The sequence below is a fragment of the Mirounga angustirostris genome, unplaced genomic scaffold (assembly GCF_029215605.1).
Source record: "Mirounga angustirostris isolate CCGP_5_RB_7025 unplaced genomic scaffold, mMirAng1.0.hap1 SCAF_7, whole genome shotgun sequence".
Taxonomy (NCBI): Eukaryota; Metazoa; Chordata; class Mammalia; order Carnivora; family Phocidae; genus Mirounga; species Mirounga angustirostris.
The window spans coordinates 102,208,889-102,230,143 of NW_026991715.1; positions in this window are offsets into that span (position 1 = coordinate 102,208,889).

The following is a 21,255-nucleotide window of genomic DNA, read 5'->3' on the forward strand; positions in this document are numbered from 1 at the left end:
CTTAATCTCAGGAAACAAACTGAGGGTTTCTGGAGTGGTGGGGTGTGGGAGGGATGGGGTGGCTGGGTGATAGACATTGGGGAGGGTATGTGCCATGACAGTGTGACTCTTGATCAAGAAGAAAAACTCCATCTCTATTTAAAAAATCTGACAAAAAACATAAGAGATGTGGGATTTTAGAATGAATCGTCTCTTTAAAAAGGCAGATATTCCAAAACTATCCAAGTGACTACCACATAAAAATAACTCACTTTCCTTAGCTTCCTATTCCCCTATCAGCTATCACAATTGTCAATACCCTCTGGCCAAAGATCACCAGAAGTATGCCTATAGTTGAACAAGTGAGTTTATTACTCATTGCAACCAAGGGGAATGTACTATCTGGGTAACCATAAGGTGTCTATGTAAGATGATATTGGAAATAACCTATCAAAGGATTTGGGCTTTGATTGGGTAATTTTGGGGGATGGTCTAAGGAAGCACAGGTTTGCTCTAGATATGGCCTGTTAAAAAGTGGGAGATATTTTATGATTAAATATTTCAATAAATTCTACTTACTGATAAGGCGAACTAGCATGAGGATAAACCTTTAATTGTAAAGAAGTAGCAATCCCTCATTTTGGCCGAGAGTGAGGGATGTTTGGTATTGTGTGAATTGTACAATAACCAAGTTTTTGTGCTACTTTATGATGGCCTCAGAATGACCTTATCTAATGCTGATGTTCCATGAGATTTTTTTATGTTCCACAGGAGAGAAACATGGTCTAGCTATGAACATCAGGCCCACTTGTATTGACACTGAAGCCTCCCTCTGAGTATGAGACAAGCTCCCAGATACCAGTTTTCTGTGTCATAATTCTGGACAGGACCTATTCATTTGCAGCACAAACTTTCAACTCTTCTGTTTTCACTGATTCTTCTTCTGTTCTTGGTATTTTGGAAGAACTGGAATGCAGTGGACAGAAGCATAGGCTCTTGTAGGGGGATGATTACCTTGGTTGAAGATGAGGCTCTGCCTCCTCTTGGTTCTGTAATTTGGGCAACTTCTCATTGCTAAGCCTTAGGTTCTTTACATGTAAAATGAAATTAATAACTTCATAAGACTGTTTAAATGGTATTGGGTATGTAAAATGTTTACCATAATATGTGACAGAGGAAACATTCAATAAAAGCTCTTATCACTCTTGCTGGAGACTCACTAGTAACCATGACCCAGACCAACTTCTTCACTATGTGGTGTATTTATCAATGTCTTGCTAAGCCCCCCATTCCAACCTCAGCCCAGTCATTTGATAAATATTTATTAAGCTCCTATTATTTTAGGCACTCAGATTATAGCTTTGAATTCTCAAGGTCCTTACTTTTTAATAGGGGAGACCAGCAAAGCAAACCAAGCAAGAAAGGAAAAGAAAGGAGAGAAAAGGAAATGAAAGGAAAGGAAAAGAGAAAAGAGAAAGAAAAGAAAGGAAAAGAAAAGAAAATGTCTATAGTGGCTGTTTAAGAATGGTTGGTCAGAAAAATCCTTTACAAGAAAATGAATATTTAAGCAGAAGTAAAGATAACTAGAAGAAACCAGCTCTACAAGTATTAAGGGAATGAGCTTACCAGACAGAGGGATAGCTGGTATAAAGGACTTAAAGAGAGAGACCTGGTCACCATTCTCCCCAGATGCTGTCATTTGATCTCTTGCATGAAAACGAGATTTTAAGTAGTCATCAGGAGTTTTGAGCATTGGAATTGATATAACAAGAGCAATAATGGTAATGACATATTTACACAATTCCAGGCTTTCATCAGTTGTGCAAGACACCATTGATAAAGTAACAGCTTTTCTGAAAAAGAGTAGAATCATGGCCGCAACAAATGTACATATTCATTTTTAAGACATTCCACTCAGAGAAACAGGAAAATGTGAGCGAAAAAATTTTCCTTGAACCAATGAATTGCTATCACTTATCTAGTACTTCCTTTGTTTGAAGTAGTGGGTAATATGCTTCATCAATATTATTTCATTTAACCCTCATAGTACCAATATGAAATAAATTCTCTTTCAACTTTAATTTTTAGTAAAGAAACTGAGTCCAGAAAAATTAAAAGTCATACACTTGATAAGTGACAGATAAAAACTCAAACCCAGGTTTGTCTGATCTCAAAGTCTTTTCCTTTAAACACTTTGTGACCAGAGCAAGACTTTTACCCTCTCTGGGTTTCAGTTGGTAGAATGGTTTCCTTCTGTAGAATGAGTTATTCTAAATAGATATGAAGTCCTCCAGCATTAATGTCTATGAATGTTTAAAGTATACTAATTCATAGACTATAACCAAACATCTGTCTTAGAAAATTCAACAGTATTTGCTTGTGAACATAATTTGTACATATTGATTATTCTCCAACTTTAGCATTTCTCAAACTATCACTTGGAGGGCTCATTCAGAAGGTGTGGAAAGGGGCCTGAGAATTTACATTTCTAATAAGTTCCCACTTGATGCTGATGCTACTGGACTGGGAACTCACTTTGAGAAGCACTGGTACAAATGTATGGCAAGCAAACAAGGTGAAATGCATGTTTACAATTTAAAAGTGATACATATTTGTTATATGAATGACCTGTTTGGGATTGATATTGGAAACTTGTTTTTATTAAAAATTTTCAGAATGTATGCCCATTTCTTGGTGTTACTTAAAAATCTAGTTGTTTTTTTTTTTATATCTTAGGTAGTGAAAGAGCCTGTATTCTAAGCTAACTTATCTGACTTCTAACCAGAGGCTTTTTACCTCATGGTTAAGTGATTATACTTCAGTAGTAATATATTCTTTCCCAGCACAGATCACATAACCACAGGTACTCTTCACATAACACTCAGAGTGATCTTTAAAATGTATAATGTATTTTCAAAATATGTAGCACTTCTACTTAAAAATATTCAGTGGCTTCCAACTGCCCTTATGATAGGGGACAAATTTCTTAACATGCATGCCTGGTATGGTTCAGCCTATTTCCAGAGGATCAATCATTTGTTTGCTTACCAGACCTCTGCAAAATACTCCTTTCAAATTCTTAGATTTCCCAAGCTCTTTGTCTTTTCACAGGAATATCTGCACAAAGTTGGTCATTCAACTGGCTTATAAAAAATGCTTCCCTTGTCCCCACTGTTACTCCCATTTGCCTCACAAGTTCCTATTGATCCCCCTTGTAGGTATTTAAATGTCCTTTCCTTACAGAATGATTTTTCTGATAGCCACTCCTTACTCTCAGCTAATCTTTCAAAAATCCTGTGCCGCTTCAGAGGATTTAAAGAATCCATAATTATTTTATTGAATTATTTAATAACTGCCTCCTCCAGGACATTCAACATATCTGCATCATTCAATGGATCCCCAGTGCCTAGCACAGTGCCTGGCACCCAGTAGGCACAAAAATAAATGTTTGTTGAATCACTAAATGAATGAATGAACCAAGGAACAAACCATATTCTATGGACATATGAAAATTTTGGAAACATTTCTTTTGGGCTTAATAGAATTTATAGATGTAACATTGCAAATCATTTTGTTATGATAATGTAGAGGTGGATGTATATTTTAATGCCTCATGTTTGATTGAATTTTGAAATAACACCTAGAGCTTTTTGAACTCTTGAGATAAGAGCAATGCCTACCTGTTTTTTTTCCTATAAATGAGATCATTCTTCAGTCTTCTCCCCAGGGCAGGGTGGCATAACAAAGCAAGCTCTCTGGCTATGGCAAGGATGCTGCATCTACAGAGACTCTCTTATTAAAATGCTGTCTCTCCCCTAATCATAAAAAGATGACTCAGAACACTTGAGGACCTGAAACCTTCCACGATGAATTCCAAATTCCTTCTTTTTCTGTTAGCATGCAGCAGAACTGGTGAAATTGTATAATAGACCCTTTTTGTAAGGACCTCCCTTCTATCCTTTTGTGAACCAATCGATAGGGACAAGGATCAAGGAAAAAAATGAAAATGTTTACTTGCATAAATATGTATATATGTGATCCTTGTTATTTAAAATGAAAAAAAAAAAATAGAGAACAAGGACAGGGACCGTGACTTCGGTGATATTGCCTGGACATAACTAACCTAATTTTCTAGAAAATCTTGGCATCTGTAACTTTTATGACAGAATCCACAATATTATTCTTCCCAGAGATTAGTTGGATCCCACTCAACATTGTTGATTTTCATTTGGTGAATAAAATGAACACAATGTGAGAGGTCTCTGGATACCACTGATGATAAAAGAATCTAAGACATCCTTGTTAAAAGGTGAAAATCAAATACCAGTGGGTGGCATTGGCATATCTTACTGATTGAAAGGGCAAAATCTGCTGCTTTTTTCAAATTTGGCTGAGGCAGTTGCCTTAATCACATCAGGGTTAACAAAAGGCCAAACATTTGAATCTGTCCATTGTTTGAGTCCTTCTCATCTTCTAGGTTTCAACTTAAAAAAATAATCTCAGTCCAAAGCCCTGTTTTCCACCTGAGTACACTGTGCTTTCTTCTAGCTCTTATCTTGATCTCATAGCAAAAAATAACTTGTCCAAAGAGGCTGTTCTTGATGACTGTCTCACCTAAGTACACCCTTCACAATTATTTTCTGTTAAAACCACTTGTATATACACTGTGGTATGTATCATAATTGGCTGGTTTCTTTTTTTCTTTTTTTTAAATCTTTTGTGTCAGAAGGGTAGAGCCATGTTCATTTTTTTTTTTATATCTACAATTCCTATCACAGTACCAAGCATAGAGTAAGTGCTCAAAAAATATTGGATGAATTGATTATCTGATTCCATTATTTATTTCTCCAAGAATATTGGTTATCATCTGACCAAATAAACATATATTAATTATTATTCCTGTTAAACAGAAAACTAATATATAAAGAAATTATATGGCTTGCCTATGTTCTTTCAGCTGTTAAGGGATAAAGTTAGAATTGAACCCAGTATTTTTTTAATATCATTATTCTAAAAGTATTTTGTTTACTGTTCCCAGTATCCTGGGAAAGAGTGAAAGAATGAGAAACTAACATTTTTTGATGCTCTGCTGGTAGTTGCCCACATTATCTTGTTTGTAGCTTTCAGCAGACCTATGAGAAAGGTACTGTTATTCTATTTTTCTACATCTTGTCTTTCACTTTTGGCTGAGTAACACATTAGCCAGTGAAGTTTTAAATCATGCACATATATCCTGTTTTCCATTTCATAAGCTCTGAGTTTGAGACTCAGTTGCTCTATTTTTTTCAACAAGTGATTCCAAGGTATAATTAAGCTTAAAATATTCTTCCATATATAAACAAAAGAGCCTGTTAGAAGTTAAATCATCCAAGATTACTATGATAAATGGCAAATCTAGCACTTGAACATCAGCCTGCAAAGCCCATCTATTTTTTTGTCTTTATTCATACTATAGCACTCTGTATTTCCTCTTCCCTGTAAAAATTGAGGTCAAAGTGCCCATTAGTTTCACCTTATAACCAACTCTTACAGTTTCATAGAATCTTAAATAGGCAAATAGGCTTTTGCAATGATTCTTAACTACACAGAAGTTCTGTATTCTATGGACATGTAGATAAACCCCAGTTAATAACTTTTGCTTTAGATGTTTAAATGCTCATAAATTCAGTTTTCCATGACAAGACATAAAGCAGTTTTTAGCTGATTAAAATATTCAACCAAGTATTCAAAGTTTCAAATTTATATTCCTTTATTCAATATTTATTTTTGAATATTTATAAATTTCAGGATAGTTTACTAAGTGCTGAAGATAAAATGATGAATAAGATCACACTGACACACGCCTTAAGTGGAATTACTATTATAGTAGAAAGACAGATGTGCATTTAAATAAAATCATAGGAATCCTCCAAAGACATTGAGGGTGCCAAAAATTATAGGGCAATTTTGGGGAATCAGGACTACGTCTATGAGCTATTCAGTACATATAGCTGGGAGAGGAGCTGGAAATGGGAGGAAGAGAAAAGAATTATCAAAGTGTTACCGTGATTCTCTCTTGCACAACTGCATGTAGATGATGGTGCCATTTGCTGAGCTGGGTAACAATTGAAGAATGCCATGTGTGCTTGGTAAAATGGAGAAAACATCAAGGAGAGATGTGTACATATTGAATTTGGGATGTCTTTGAGATAGCCAAGTGAGAATATAAATAGAATTCTGGAGTTCCATGATCTAGAAGCTTAGAGAAGGTGTCTGGATATATATATATGCAGACATAGTCAATATGAAGGGACGGAAGATGTAAAGCTCATCTAAAGGCAGAAAACTGAATGACTTAAGTAGAAATCTTAAGACCAAGGCTTCAAGAAGTTCAGTATTAAAAGCCAGATGGAAGAGGAAGGAAGGTCCAGGAAGCTATTGAAAGAATAAACAGAGAGGAGGGAAGATGAGCATGAAAGGATGGTATTATGGAACACAGTGGAAGAGGTTTTTTTTAAGAAGGTGAGAATTTTTCACTGTGTTCTGAGAGATTAAGCAAATGAGAACTGAAAAGTGATGTAGATATTCCTCAGCAGTCTTTGCAAGGGCCATTGTGGCTTGCTGACTGGAGGCAAAGTCAAATTGCAGTAGGTTGATGAGTTGAGTGGCAAGTGAGGAAAGCAAGAAGTACAGAATCCAGAGTGCAGATGGAATGTTTGGCTTTAGATAGACACTTTCTTTTATGTAGGAGGAAAAATTAAGGAGAAATGCCAGGATCATTTCCAGTAATTTGTAAGTTTAGGGACAAAAGGAAAAGAAAGTTCCTGTCTGGTGGCTTCTTTTTTCTCTGTATGAAATGTCACACGATCTTCTGAGGATGATGGTATATCAGCTGGCTATTGCTGAGTAACAGCTAATATCAAATTTGGGGAGCTTAAAATGACAACCATTTATTATTCCTCATCAGTCTTTGGATGGGCAAGGCAGTTCAGCTGATCCAGCTAGGTTCCATTGATTGTGACTGGACTTGCTCATGTGTCTGCCGTCAGCTGTCAAGTTGGCTGCAGGCTGGTTGATCTAGGATGACTTTAGTTGATTCAATTCATTTCCTCTCCATGTTGTCTCTCATCCTACATCAGGTCAGTTCAGGCTTGTTCTAATGATGGTAGCAATATTCTAGGAAAGGAAATTGTTATGTACTAATATCTGTGTCACTCCTCCACCCTAAATGTATATGTTGAAGCCCTACCCCATCCAATATGACTATATTTGCAGATTATGGAAGTAATTAAGGTTAAATGAGTCATAACAAGGGTAAGGATTGATGTCCTTATAAGAATAGACCCCAGAGAGTTAGTGTAATGACATATTGAGAAGGAGGCTGTCTGCAGACCAGGAAGAGAGCCTTCACCGGAACCTGGTTATGCTGGTACTGTGACTTCACATCTGCAGACTCCAATACTGTGAGAAAATTAATTTCCTTTGTTTAAGCTACAGTCTATAGTATTTTGTTATGGCAACCCAAGCAGACTAATATTGAAACAAAAACCCTGCATCTATCCTTTATAAGCCTCTGCTTGTATCTAGTATGCTATTACCTTATTGGCCAAAACAAATCACATATTTGCCTCCAGATTATGAGTGGGAAAAATCTCCAAAATTCCAGGGAGGGCATTCATTGGAGCCCATTATAAAGCAAATCCAACAGAGAAAGGAAAGTGGATTTGGGTATTTGAGTGAAAGGGACAGAATTTAATGTATCCACTGTGGACTACGGAAAAACTTATTGACAAGAGAAATGCATTAGTAGTTTTAGTCTGTGATGAGTCACACTAATCAACTTTGCAGTATGACTGTTTTCTCAGGAATGTTAAATTACCGGGTGTATTAGTCAACTGGGACTAGCATAACAAAATACCATAAACTAGGTGGCTTAAATAACAGAAATTTTTTTCTCATAGTTCTGGAGTCTGGAAGTCCAGGTACCAACATGGTCAAGTTAAGGTGAGAGCTCTCTTCCTTACTTGTGGATGGCCACCCTCTCACTGTGTATTCACACAACCATTTTTCAGTGTGTGTACATCCTCTTCTGAAAAGAATAATGATCCTTTTGGATTAGGACCCCACCCTTATAACCTCATTTAACCTTAACTCTCTCCTAAAAGCTCTGTCTCCGAATAAATAATAATGGGGGTTAGGGCTTCACCATACAAATCGATGAATTGGGAAGGAAAATGATACTGTCCATAGCACCAGGGTATAGAAAAGAGAAGACATATTGTTGTTTATTTGGTTTTTGTTTGTTTTTCCAAGGTTTTCCAGATGACAAAGGGCTGAGGTGCAATGCAATTAATGCTTTTGGTTAGAGAACATCTAAAATACAAACTGAAAATAGATGGTAATAAAAACAGGAGGAAGATGGAGGGGAAGTAAACAGAGATGCCACAAGATTAGAGGTGCAATTGCTTTTAATAGTAGTGGAGTAATCGAGCTAAAAGAATTTATGTTAGACTATTAGAATTAATAATTTGGGGTGTAGAGTGGTTTCAGGAATGAAAAGATTCAGGCTATTTTCATGAACGTGGATCATGGAGGTTGAGAAAATATCATTGAAGAGGAGGAATTAATGGGACTGACAAGTGTGCTGTAAATGTTGTATGTGTGTATGTTGGCATCATCCTCCCCAGTGGCAGAGACTTGGTGGGAGAAAACCCGAGTGAGACAGTATTACCTTTAATAAATAAAAGAAGTGATTCACAGAGATGTGAAAAACACTAGGACATTTTCTATACCTTAATGTTTCAAAATAATCATAGTGAGATGAACATACTGCGTCTTAAAAATTATTTATATGAATAATCATCTTGAAATTTATAGAGGATAGCTCCTCCAGTAAGATATAATGCAGCAAAGGCAAAATACTAAGGCAAAGCAGTTAGGTATTGCTGGTCCTAATTGTTCACTGAATAAATGTTTTGTTTTTAGAAGCACTTGAGACAATAAGAGAGATTCGTTCTTTCTTCCAAATTTAAAAGCTGCATTCAGAGAATCAGCCAAAGGAAAAGACAAGACTTAGGTTGTATGTCTTACTATTGCATTGTTTTTTTCTAGCCTTTTAGCTGACAGATGGCCCTTGAATTTCTCCTCCTCCCCCCCACCCTTCTGCTTTGCTATGTCTGTAATCTCCATTCTCACATTCCTGAGATCTGGAGGGGCTCAGCTGTCTGATATCTTTCGGTGTTTATATAGTGCCTCTCATTGTAGTCTTTTTGAAGAAGGTTAACAATCTTCAAAAAAGATGTCTTTCCAGCTGGAAAATGCTAAATACAGGAGCAACTAAGAATAGGGTAAAACTCCCTGATCAGGCCTTACCCTGCACCCACTTAATCTTTCTTTACATGTTTTTCAGCTGGAAATAATAGGACTTACTCTTAAGAGACATGGTTTCTGATGGAACTTTCAAGATATTCTACCTCCCTTTATTTGATTTTCTAAAGTTGCATGTAGAAGAAATATGGACTAAGGCTGTGAGTACAACATAAGGTTTCTCTTCTAATTGGGAAGCCTTTTCAATATCTCCTAGGCAGAAATTGGTGTACCTTCTTCTCATTAATAAAATAACTATTATGGAGACCTCTATAATGCCAATTAACTCACTGTTTCATATGAGTTTCCTCTACTAGATTATGAGTTCTTTGTGGGCAAAGTGCTAATATTCTTAATCTTGAAATGACCTGCACAGAGTTTGGCGATTCATAATAGAAAGCATTTATTGAATGTTATTGTGTTCCAAGAACTAACTAAATACTTCACTATTATTCATTCATTTGACTCTTAAAAACACTACAATATAGCTACTGTATTTATCTCTGTTTTGCAAATACCAAATTTAAGGTATAATGAGGTAAAATTTATTAATCCAGGTTATCACAGCCCTTAAGAGGAGGAATCAGAACTGAAACCCAGGAAGTCTAATTCCAGATTACATACTTTTGACCACCACACAATCATTTAACAGATACTTATTTAGTGTGGACTGTCTTATCTCCCTTGCTAGTCACTGAAAATCCTCCAATATCTTGTGAGACTTGTATTAATGGGGTTAAAAGTACAAAGTGTCTTATGTAAGGGAAAGTACAGATTGGTATTAGAAAGCATTATCAATTAGGACTTTTTTTAGCTGCAAATAATGAGAAGTCAAACCAACACCGGCTTAATCCCTAAGGATATTTACTGTTTTCTTAAGAAAAAATTCAGAGGTAGGCACTGCCAAGGTCATTTTTTGGGCTCAGAGTGTCATCAATCACCCAGTCTCCTGTACTACATCCATCTACCTCAGGATCACTGTGATTTTCCCTTCATGGCTCTAAGATGGTACACAGCTTTGAGTCAACATAGCAACTGCAACTGTTTTCTACCCAACACTCTTAAAACACACTGTGTTCTGTGGCCCTTATGTAATACAACTTGATAAGCACTCAGGAAATTTGTAAAGGAAAGAGTCCAAAGCTACTCTAAAGACAGGTCTCTGTACTCTGATTTCCTGCTAAAATCCAGTAGGAAAAGCTCAATCTATAGGGAAATGAAAAAAGGAAGAGAATTCTGATGTGGTCCATACAGGGCAGCTGCCTGGGACAGAGAGCAGGATGTAAAGGATGGGGCAGGACTTGAAGTAGAGTGAAGACTTGAGGGTGAGTGCCTTATTAAATGTGTGCTCTGGTTGCCTTTCTTTTGAACTCCATCCTTGTCCTAGCCCTGACAATGAGAATGAATCTGGATTTTTAACTTGTAGCCAGAAATAACCTAACTAATGGAAGATATTCAGCACACCTGAGTATGAATAGTTTATAGTTATGTGTGTTCAGTTAAGTAGTTCCATCCTCTATACATCTTACTGTCCTTACTGTAAAATGTGGTTGCTCTGAAGGGTCATATAGAACAACTTAGGGTAAATGCTTACAATGATAGAACACTATCATTGGCATGCTCAGAAAATAGTAGAGAGTATTAGTGTTATACTGCTGATGGATTGGAATTAGATTACATTTTTACTCAGGCTTGCTGTCTTTGTCTTCCTTGAAACTTGTCCTTCCAAGAGGTGCAGGTGACAGTGAGGATTTTAAGCCATTAAAGCAAGTAGTAAGGAGAGATACTTTGGAATTAGGAGAATGTCACGTAGGTATTCATCAATATTGCCTGGAGATATGACATGTCCAATCTAAGTGGTATATATTGAGATAGTGTTCTAGTTTCTCAGGATGAAGTAAAGAATATGAACATGTTCTTTGCCCACTGGGAGCTTACAGGCTAGTTATAAACATTAGGGAAATTATCACATGTATTAATGGGGAGTAAAACTGTGTTCTTGGTATTTAAATTATTCTCTGAATTTTTCTTCACTGGGCCAAAATGAGGAGTTTTAAAGCATAAAATGATTAATGTCAGCTTATACCAAAATCAGAGTGTAAGATTTATAACATTTTCCAAATGAATAGAAGAATTTGGGGATATGTTAATGCATAATATAAGATGCAGGCTATCAAAAGACCTCTGAAGAGGAATTATAAACTATACAATAATATACATGAAATTCCATAATCTATCGTAGTGCTTTGACATCAGAGAGAAATCTATGATACTCACATAAGATAGCTAGGAGTGCACAATTGGTGGAAAATGGATATCGTTACCATGGCAACCAGATTTGAGATTCACAAGGTGGGTTTTAACCTAGGCTCCTGTCTTGGGGATGAACACATGCAAGTAATTAAATAGCTGAATTGCTGAGACAGCATGTGAGAAACACAAGTATATTTAATGAAAAATCTCTCCCAAATCTAAATCATTATCAGTTGTAAACAGAATCAGAATTAATACCATACTGCACTGAGCAGTGACTTCTCTTTTATACTGTTCTGTATGAAGGTTTGAGTCCTTTCCTTTCATCTAGAGCTATAATATTCCCTTTTGAGATTGCTATTGAATTGCATAAAATATACTGTACAAAGAGTTTCCCTATCTATAAAATGAAATTGTTAGATGAGATGATGTTTCAGTATCCTAATCAGATGGATGCTGTTGGTTTAGAATTTCAGACTTTAGCAGTAGTTTGAAGAGGTCAATTTCATCCTCCCTCAATAGATTTAAATGTTGTCTCTCATTACTGTGGCATGTGTCTTAGGCATGGAATAACTTGGGGTTAAGTATAAAATGTCTGTTTGAATGAGTTTAACCTAAAAAATATATATATCAAAAGAAGTCATGTTAGCACATGGACTTCCAGGCAAGGAAATGCTGCCATATCTTAATGACTGGCATTACACCTGGAAAGTCATCTGTAACTTTTCATCTCTCTCTTTCTGATCATTATCATGTCTCTACTCTGCTCCCTATATTTGATTCATTCTTTTATCCTGTTGCCAGCTTTTCCCCCCTTTACTTGTTCATGGGCCCATACTAAGATCTACTACATTACACCCTAGTTCAGGTACTTAGTAGGTATTGTCTAGGGCAGTGGTTTCCAAATTTTTCTTTGTGAGACCTAGAGCTATGAATTCCCTATGCCAGGCCAGATAGCCCAGATTTAAAAAGTTTAATGATCAGCTCTTGTTGCTGCCAGTATGCCTGGGTCCCAGGCATGAGCAGAGCACACACCTACGCTTTAGGTCCCGTGCTGAAGGCATGCATACCTGCATGTGACCATTCACTTCTGCTTAGAATGCTGTTGCTACTCTTGCTTGTGGCCACTAGGCAGTCAATTCAAAATAGAACAACCTGTTGTCAATGAATTCTATTGCTAGTATTTGAAGACCATGCCAGGAACTCCCTAAAAGGATATTGAAATGTTAACAGTGATCTCTGAAGATCATACTCTGACAAGATAGAAGTCCTAACCATGTTTAAGAATGGGCAGTGAGCTCACTCTACATTGCAGCACCCCATGATACCCATGATGCTAAATAGTATAACTCCCATTAATGAGCTATTGTTGATGCATGAAGCTGTACTTAATGAAAAAGTAATAATAGAAATAATCAGCTCCTGAAAACACCTAGACTACTTTGAATATTTTTTTACTATTTTATTACAGTTTTTCTGTGGGGTTTCAGAAGTCAAGTGAAGCTGTCACTGATGAACTTAACTCTGAACAGCACTGAGGCAGGTGATTCGCTAGAGAATACCTGGAGGAAGACTGTGTATCTGTCCTTTATGGCTAGAGAAGGAGTCTCCCCCTTCTGTCACCCAGGTCTCATATGAGTGTTTCTCACTGACAGATAATAAATTAGAGTCTATTGGCCAGTAGTTCTGAACCACAGACCCATGCAACTTAATCATGCCCTAAGGACCTGATCAAACCGCATTTTAAATGCTCCACTTCAGCTGGATGATAAAGTGCTGCTGTGAATTTCCACCTTATGGCTTATGATAGGCAGCTCAGGTTGCATAGTCATTGATGTTCCAGTTACTAGTTCACACTATCAAAGTCCAATGGCAAACTAGGAGCTTTTTTTTGTAAAAACAGAATAGGAATTTGCAGAACTCATGACTTTGCTTCAATACCTATCAGTGTGTACTGTGTTTTTCTTATTAGAACTTGCCAGAGGGTCTGTAGAGTGTCCACAACTCTCCACCTATATTTCTGACGTCACTGTATTTAGTGGATCGTATGGACAAAGGTGAAGACGAACTTATTCTATAGAATAGAGCAGCTGCAGGGCTTTTGTCAAACAAAAAACATGTTAAGAATCACAAGCAAATATGATCAACAATTAATGTTATTTCAATGTATTTGAAAATTTTAATGAAATGCCTAACTCCCTAGAAAATTTTATAATTTACCAAAACTTATTTCAGAAGTAGAAAACCCCAAATAGGCCAATTTTAATTAAATCAATGGAGTCATTTGTTTAAAAAATATTTAAGAATATTCAAAAAAAAGCAACCCATGTGCAGAGATTTTATAGGTGAGTTTTACCAAACCTAGAAACAGGTCATGCTTTTATTTTGAAAAAAACAAAACAAAACAATCTATTTCAATTACTATAAAAAGAAGGAATATTCCAGTTCATTTGTGAAATTATGATAGTCTTTATATGAACACTAGATAAGCATTGTATAAAAGAAAAATTATAGGGCCATGTCACTTAACATATTGAGAAACACAAAAATAAATAATAAACAGAATTTGGCAATGTATAAAAATACACCCTGTGTGAAGTGCTGCTAATTCATAAAAATGTATTAGTACATTCACTTCATGAGGCAAGGCTTTAAGATGCCCCTGAAATCTGTTCTCTCTTCCACGGACTTGAATTTTTACAAGCTGGGAAATAGGAATCTGTCTGGAAACTATATTTTCCAACTCTCCTTGCAGTTAAGTGTGGCCAAGTGTTTGCTGGTAGAATATGGGCTAACACCATAGGCCAGGGCACTTCATACTGTGTTGCTTCTTCATCTGGATGTGGCAAGGACCCAGCTAGACTGGGAAGATGAGGTCAGAATCATAGGGGATCCTGGAACAAAGTTGATTTCAAGACATCCACATCTGCAAATGGCTAAATGAAGCAGAGACTTTTGCCAATCAGGACTACTTCACTTGGACTCTTTTATGATAAAGAAAAATTATTTGTACTGATATATATATGAGAAGGTATGTACACATATGTATATCTTCATGTATTCACTAAAATAATTTAAAAAATTAACTCCTAAATACTGTAAGTTGTCACCTAAGATTTTTTATCCTAAGTTTAATGGCTTCAAAATATGATTTCTGGTTAATTGCTTATCATATATTGATTTTTAATGCATATTTTAATTAAAACTTTGGATCTGCATATTTTACTCATTCACTTTATGGAAATACTTATAAATATAATTTATAATTCATATAAATTGAGTAGCAGAGAATTTTTTTAAGTCAAATGAACATGTCACATACCATAAATATTTCTTCTCATGTGAAATTGAGAAAGAGAAAGAGAAATTTATGGATGGATGAGAAATAGGTAGTTAGATGGAGAGAAAAACAAAAATGACTAAGAGCTTTTCAAGAGCCTTTGAAAGTCAGAATTCTGCCATGATTCCGTGCAGGAGTAAAATTTCAGAATTTCTCACTGACTTACTGATTTTTTGTTTTTTCTCTTGGGTCTCTTCCTTAGCACTTATGCACTCCAGAACTGTCCCTCTGTTCAGTGCCTGTATGATTTATACCTAAGGGCAATGCATTCTGGCAAGATTCATCCAGCAGGAGAAATGCAACTCCTTTAGAAAGTGAGGAGCAATTGTGAAAGCATTGATAGTAATGGTAAACTTGTAGGCAATGGACATTTTCAGGACGATTACCCTTAGGGAAGTCTATATTCAGAAGTTGAGGATCTTGATATATATTCCTTAAAATCATACATGCCTGCATATCCCCTAGAAAGCCTGTGTGTGTGTGTGTGTGTGTGTGTGTGTGTGTAGGGGGAAACCTGCCCAACTTGAAGACCAGCTTCTGACCTACATCAGTGCTTCAAATAACATGGCATATGGACTCTGCGCCCTAGAAATAACTGGGATGTTTATTAAAAAGGAAGATACTGGAAATCTAGCTTTAAACTTGATCTACAACTCTTGAGGTGGGACCACAGAATCAAGTTTAATCCTGTCCAAGTAATCCTGATGCAGGGAGTTGCTCTAGTCCAAACACACACACACACAAAAGTATAAAATAAACTAGAATGTTTTTCCTACCCCTCAATACACATAAAATGAGATTCAGTTCATAACTCCTAGCAATTTTCTCAAATATTCATTTTTTTTTCCAACTCTGTCATACTCAATCCAACTCTGTTCCTTTCATTCATCACCGACACCACCCACCATCCATAAAGCATACCAAACAAAAATGCTAGCCCCACCTACTCCCATTCTTGGTTATGTGGGTCAAGCTTACAGCATTCTTCTCTCAAAGGTTCTTTCCATTTTTATCTCTCAGTTCTATGGTAGTTCATCATATATGCTGGAGAATCAAGAGAGTAAAAATGGATTTGCCTCCAGGGGCAGACAAAGGCAGATATTTTGAAGCAGAATGTGTTGGATTTGGTGCCCTTCTTCCAGCTCCAGGAAGTTCAGTGCCTGGAAAGCAACCTCATGGAAGAAATAGTTCATAGATTCTAATAGCATGAACCACAAAATTAATATATGAAAATTCACAGGTTCACTATACCTTTCTAACTGTCCTTTATGCATACATGACCCCATGAATTTATGAGAGAGGGGATTTTTACTGTTCAAATTGCAAGACTTGGAATTCCCTTTTTTCAATTAGACCAATGTGCAGAAAAAAATAAAAGAAACTAAGATTGGAAAACTGGATTCATTTATTTCTGATTTGACTGAACTGTCGCCTGAAGAACAAAATAAATATGGGGAGTCTTGGGAACTGGGTTCTCTGGAAGCAGTTGCTGAGACTCACTGTCTAGTACCAGAGGTTTATTAAGGCCAAAACAATGAAGAAAAGAACCAAAAGGATTGGGAAAAGGGAGAAATCTAATTGTCATGCAGGTGTGATAAAGCTGCAGTGAACCCTGCCCCTCCCCCACAATCCAGGCTCTCCAGGAGCTTACGGTCACACAGAGTTATCCCAGTATAGGCTGAAATGGCTGGGGCAGGGTCTGTATATCCCCACCTGTCTCAAACGCCAAATGTGAGCTGCCCTGGGCAAGGTGATGGGAAGAAGAGATTGCTCACTGCGGCTGAAGCAGCTCCTGATATGAGCCTACATCTGAAGGCTGCCTGCTGACCACATTCCGCCAACGTGTCAGCAAGCACTTCCATGCAGGGCATCTGGGTCATGCATGTGCAAGTCCATCTTGAGAAAGAGCAGTAGAATGAAAGGAGAGGGATAGAGAGAAAGCCAGGAGTGGTTTTGAAAATGGAGATACAGGAGCAATTTTGGAAAGGGGTGTGAGCAATGGCAACAGTAGCATTTATGGTGAAATGCCTGTGATGGGGGGGGGGCATAGATGGTAAAACAAAATGCTAGGATGTTCTGTGCTCTGTTCAATTTAATCCTCTATGAGCATGTTTAAAAAGAGACTTAGGTAAGCATTTAAATTCTTTTTTTTAGTTCTTGCGTCAATAGAAGCCTTAGGTTGAATTCAAGCTTTCTCTGGGGGAACAGATGGATTGGCACTCCCTTGCTTAAAATTCTTCAGTGATTTTTCATGATCCTCAAGACATAATCCCCACTTCCTAAACTGGTGAATGTTATCCTATAGCTTTATACCTTTTGTCTGCCTTTATAGTTTGTCTTCATCCTCCCTGTCACAGTCTGTATTCCAGCCCAGCCACAGGAAGGTCTTAGCTGGGACACTCTTCCTTCCAGCTCCACGCATGTGCCTTTTACTTGGTTGAACTCCCTTCCCCAGGTTTCATCTTAAACATCACTGCCTCAAGGAGTATTCCATGACCCTAGCACCCCAATTATACTTCATCAAAACCATATTTTCCCTTTCAAAATATTCACCATACTCAAAATTATTTATCTCAATTCTTACAATCTCTGAGAAGCTGAAAATTTTATGAGGGCAGGGAGGCATCTGTTTTGCTCATCCCTGGTCCTTAGTGCTTCATTCAGGAAAGGACAGTTTTAATGGTAGGGTTATCGATCACAAGCGCTCAAGGTAAAAGAGCCACTAAAGTGTGAATAACAGAACTAAATTATGGGTACTTCGGGTGGAATTAGAATATGAGTAACTTACTATAATAAATATGATCATAGTTAGCACTTCAATGATACTTATTCCATGCCAGATATTATTTTAATTCTCACAACAATCTGGAACAATCCATTTGTGTGGAATGGATATAACAATCTATTATATTTCTTCAGATGTGGGAACTAAATAACACAGGGTTAAATAACTTTCCTAATTTCACGCACTTTGTTAAGTATTACAGCCAAAGATTTGAAACTGGCTCCCAATCCAGTGCTCTTAGTAATTTTCCATCAGACTATTTGTACTTGAGTTTGTCGTCCATAATCACAATATAATGGGACAGTATTTTCTCATTATCGGGACTTTTTTAAATTAAGAAAATAGAGCATTGGGCGCCTGGGTGGCTCAGTTGGTTAAGCGACTGCCTTCGGCTCAGGTCGTGATCCTGGAGTCCTGGGATCGAGTCCCACATCGGGCTCCCTGCTCAGCTGGGGGTCTGCTTCTCCCTCTGACCCTCTTCCCTCTCGTGCTCTCTCTCATTCTCTCTCTCTCAAATAAATAAATAAAATCTTAAAAAAAAAAAAAGAAAATAGAGCATATATAGTTTTGTGTTTTCTTCCTGAAAAGCAGATTCCCTTCCATTAGCTCTTACATCAAATGAATAGCTGAATGAGCACTTAGTAGTTACCCTGATCTCCTGTTAGCTGTGTCTGCCTTCTTTTATTCACCAAGGGACTCTGCAGTCAGTATGAATGATTTAACCATGTCTTTTGTGGTTACATAATATAGAGATTAAAGTCATGGAATGCAGCAGAAGTCAACTTGGGTTCAACTCTCACCTATTTTGGACAAAACAAATTTGAACCTATTTTATCATTTGTAACTGGAAATGGTGATGATGATGATGATAAATCTTAATTACAAGATTACTTGATGGATAAATAAGCATGGTACTTGTTACAGAGTAAGAAAATGGCAGAGAAAAAAGCCAATTGTATTTTTTCACTCTCATCCAAAATGTTTCCCTGCTACCAGTTGTACCAACTTAGAACTGCTTGTTGTAAACTAACAGTAGCTAGTTAGGTTTATGTATGGTCAATTGGATAATGGAATTTGAAAAAAATTATCCAACTAATTATCAATACGATGGCTCTCTTGGCTTATGATTATAAGTTTAGGGTTCAATATTATAGTTAAAGGTTCACCTGAGCAATGTTGTTGCTAGTACTTCAATGCTCAAGGTAAAAGTAAAGAAGGTTGTCATAACTCTGTTTTCTACTCACACCTATCAGACCATGAATCCAGTGTAAAACTTCGGAATTTCACCAGGTCTTGATTAGTTTCTTTTAAAATTTTTTTAAGTATCTTTATGCCGTAAACCATGTATTGTTTCCTCAGTTCTGATCTTGCCTGAGGCCAACCATTCTCCCATCAGAGTCCACAGCACACACTGCTAATCATCCAGTTATTCTTTCCAGCTGAGCCTTGACAGGTCCTCCAAATCCTTCTCAAGCAGCCAACAACTGATGGGAGTTGGCCTGAAAACCGTATGTCATTCCAGGAATAGGAAGTCAGAAAAGTGATGTTAGTAAGAGATAGAAGAATTAGGTAAGGCTTCATGAGTGAGGTCAGACTTTACTTTGGCCTTGACTTATAAAGACAAGGTAAAAAAGAAGAGCTTATTTCAATATTCTGATCCTAGTCTGTACCACCATGCAGCATTTATGTTTTAAAATATGCCATCCAATATTTTGGTTTCCTATACATATCTCTAATAAGGGAGTAAGATAGGTTTTATACTAAATTATTATTCATGTGTTCCTAACCTAACCAAGTTAATTTTGATTTTCATCTCCACCACATACGGGAATACTCATTATCACAGATGACAAAAAGAGAGTACATACATGGCTTTCTTCAACTAATTTCTAACATCTTTTTGAGCAGCCAATTCATGCTTCCAATAGCGGGAAATAACAGAAAAAAGAAAAAATATGGGACTTTGGGAGGGCTAGATATTAGAGATTTTAATTTTGTGCTTCTTTAAAGGTCTCCTTTCTCTCTGAAAAGTTGATGAAAGCTATTGACCCTCATGCCAAGAAATACATACTTGTTGAGACTTTTAAACATAGTAACCTTTGCTAGACCTGTGGCTTCCCACAGTAAGAAATCAGATTACTAATGGCCATCGTTTGAACAAGAATATGATTTTTCCAGTAATACAGCATCTTGGGCTGCATGTGGGATTCTAAGTGAACTGGAGCTTCCTCAAACTTCTATTAATCATTTTAGAGCACTATTTTCCACATTTCATCTATTTGTGTCCAACCTTAATGGTTTTCTCTGTATCTGTACAAAAAGAAACATTGTATAATTTGATAATCCTCTTTAAATTAATTTTCTAACAAATAACCTTATATAAACTATAGATTTTGACAGTAGACATAAAACAGATATATTTTCCATATGATTTTCATTCCCAAAGTTATCTTAAGAAAGATAAATAATTATCACCATGGTACAGATGCACAAACAGAAGTCAGGGCATTGAAGCAACTTGGATAACTTTGCATTGCTAATAAGTGGAAGAAGATTCAAGTACAGATATAACTGACTTTAAAGATTTTGTTCTCAACTACTGAGTTTATTACTTCTTATGTTATCATTAGGTTATAAAACATGAGATGTGTAAGTGAGGAAATTTAAAGAATGTGGAAAGATTTCACTATTTGGCTATAATTTGTTTCTTTCTTGTAAAAAGTTAGGGTAAGATCCCATAAGCCTGTTTATAAATATCTAGGCTTAGTTCAGAAATTTTAACTTTCATCCTTTTTTCTTCCTTATTAGAAAAAAAAATAAGAAAATTAAAAGAACTTTAAAAACTCCCATCTGTATTGCAAGAAACTTAAAAACCACTATCTGGGGATAACCACTATTAACATTTTTGTTTCAGTCTTTTTTCTCATCCACAGAAGTAGCTGCTATATCCTACTACACAAATTAAAGTTGGGTCAAATTAAAGTTGAAGTTCTTTTTTATTTAAGTTATAATTCTTCTCAGCCTTGTGCTGTATAACTCCTGCACCCACAAAGGGAAACTCCATTTCTAAAATTTAAATGCCTAACTAGCAAGAAAATACAGGTAGAGGAGTGATGTCAGCAAGATGGTGGGATAGGAATTTCTAGAGCTCATCCCCTCCCAGAAACATCAATTTGAATAACTATCTCTCATGAAAATACCTGCACAAAAGCTAAGAGTTCCAGGTGAGATTATAGACCTTGGGTGGAGTACAGAAATAAGGAAAGACATTGGAGAGGGAAAGAAAGACGGTTTAATATTACCCCCATTGCCCCTACCCCAAGCCTGGGCAGCTTAGTGTGCAGACACCTTCCCTGTAGCAGAGGGAGAGATGTAAGCACCTGACCATTGCAGACCCCAGCAGTAGACCCACATCAATGCCAGGCAGGCTCCTGCAGCTCCAGGACCCAGTCCACTATAGCACCAGGTCAGCTGCTGCGAATCCCGATGGCTCCCATGGCTCCAGGCTTTAGGTGGGCTCCCAGGAAACAAAGTTTTTAGCCCACTCCAGCAC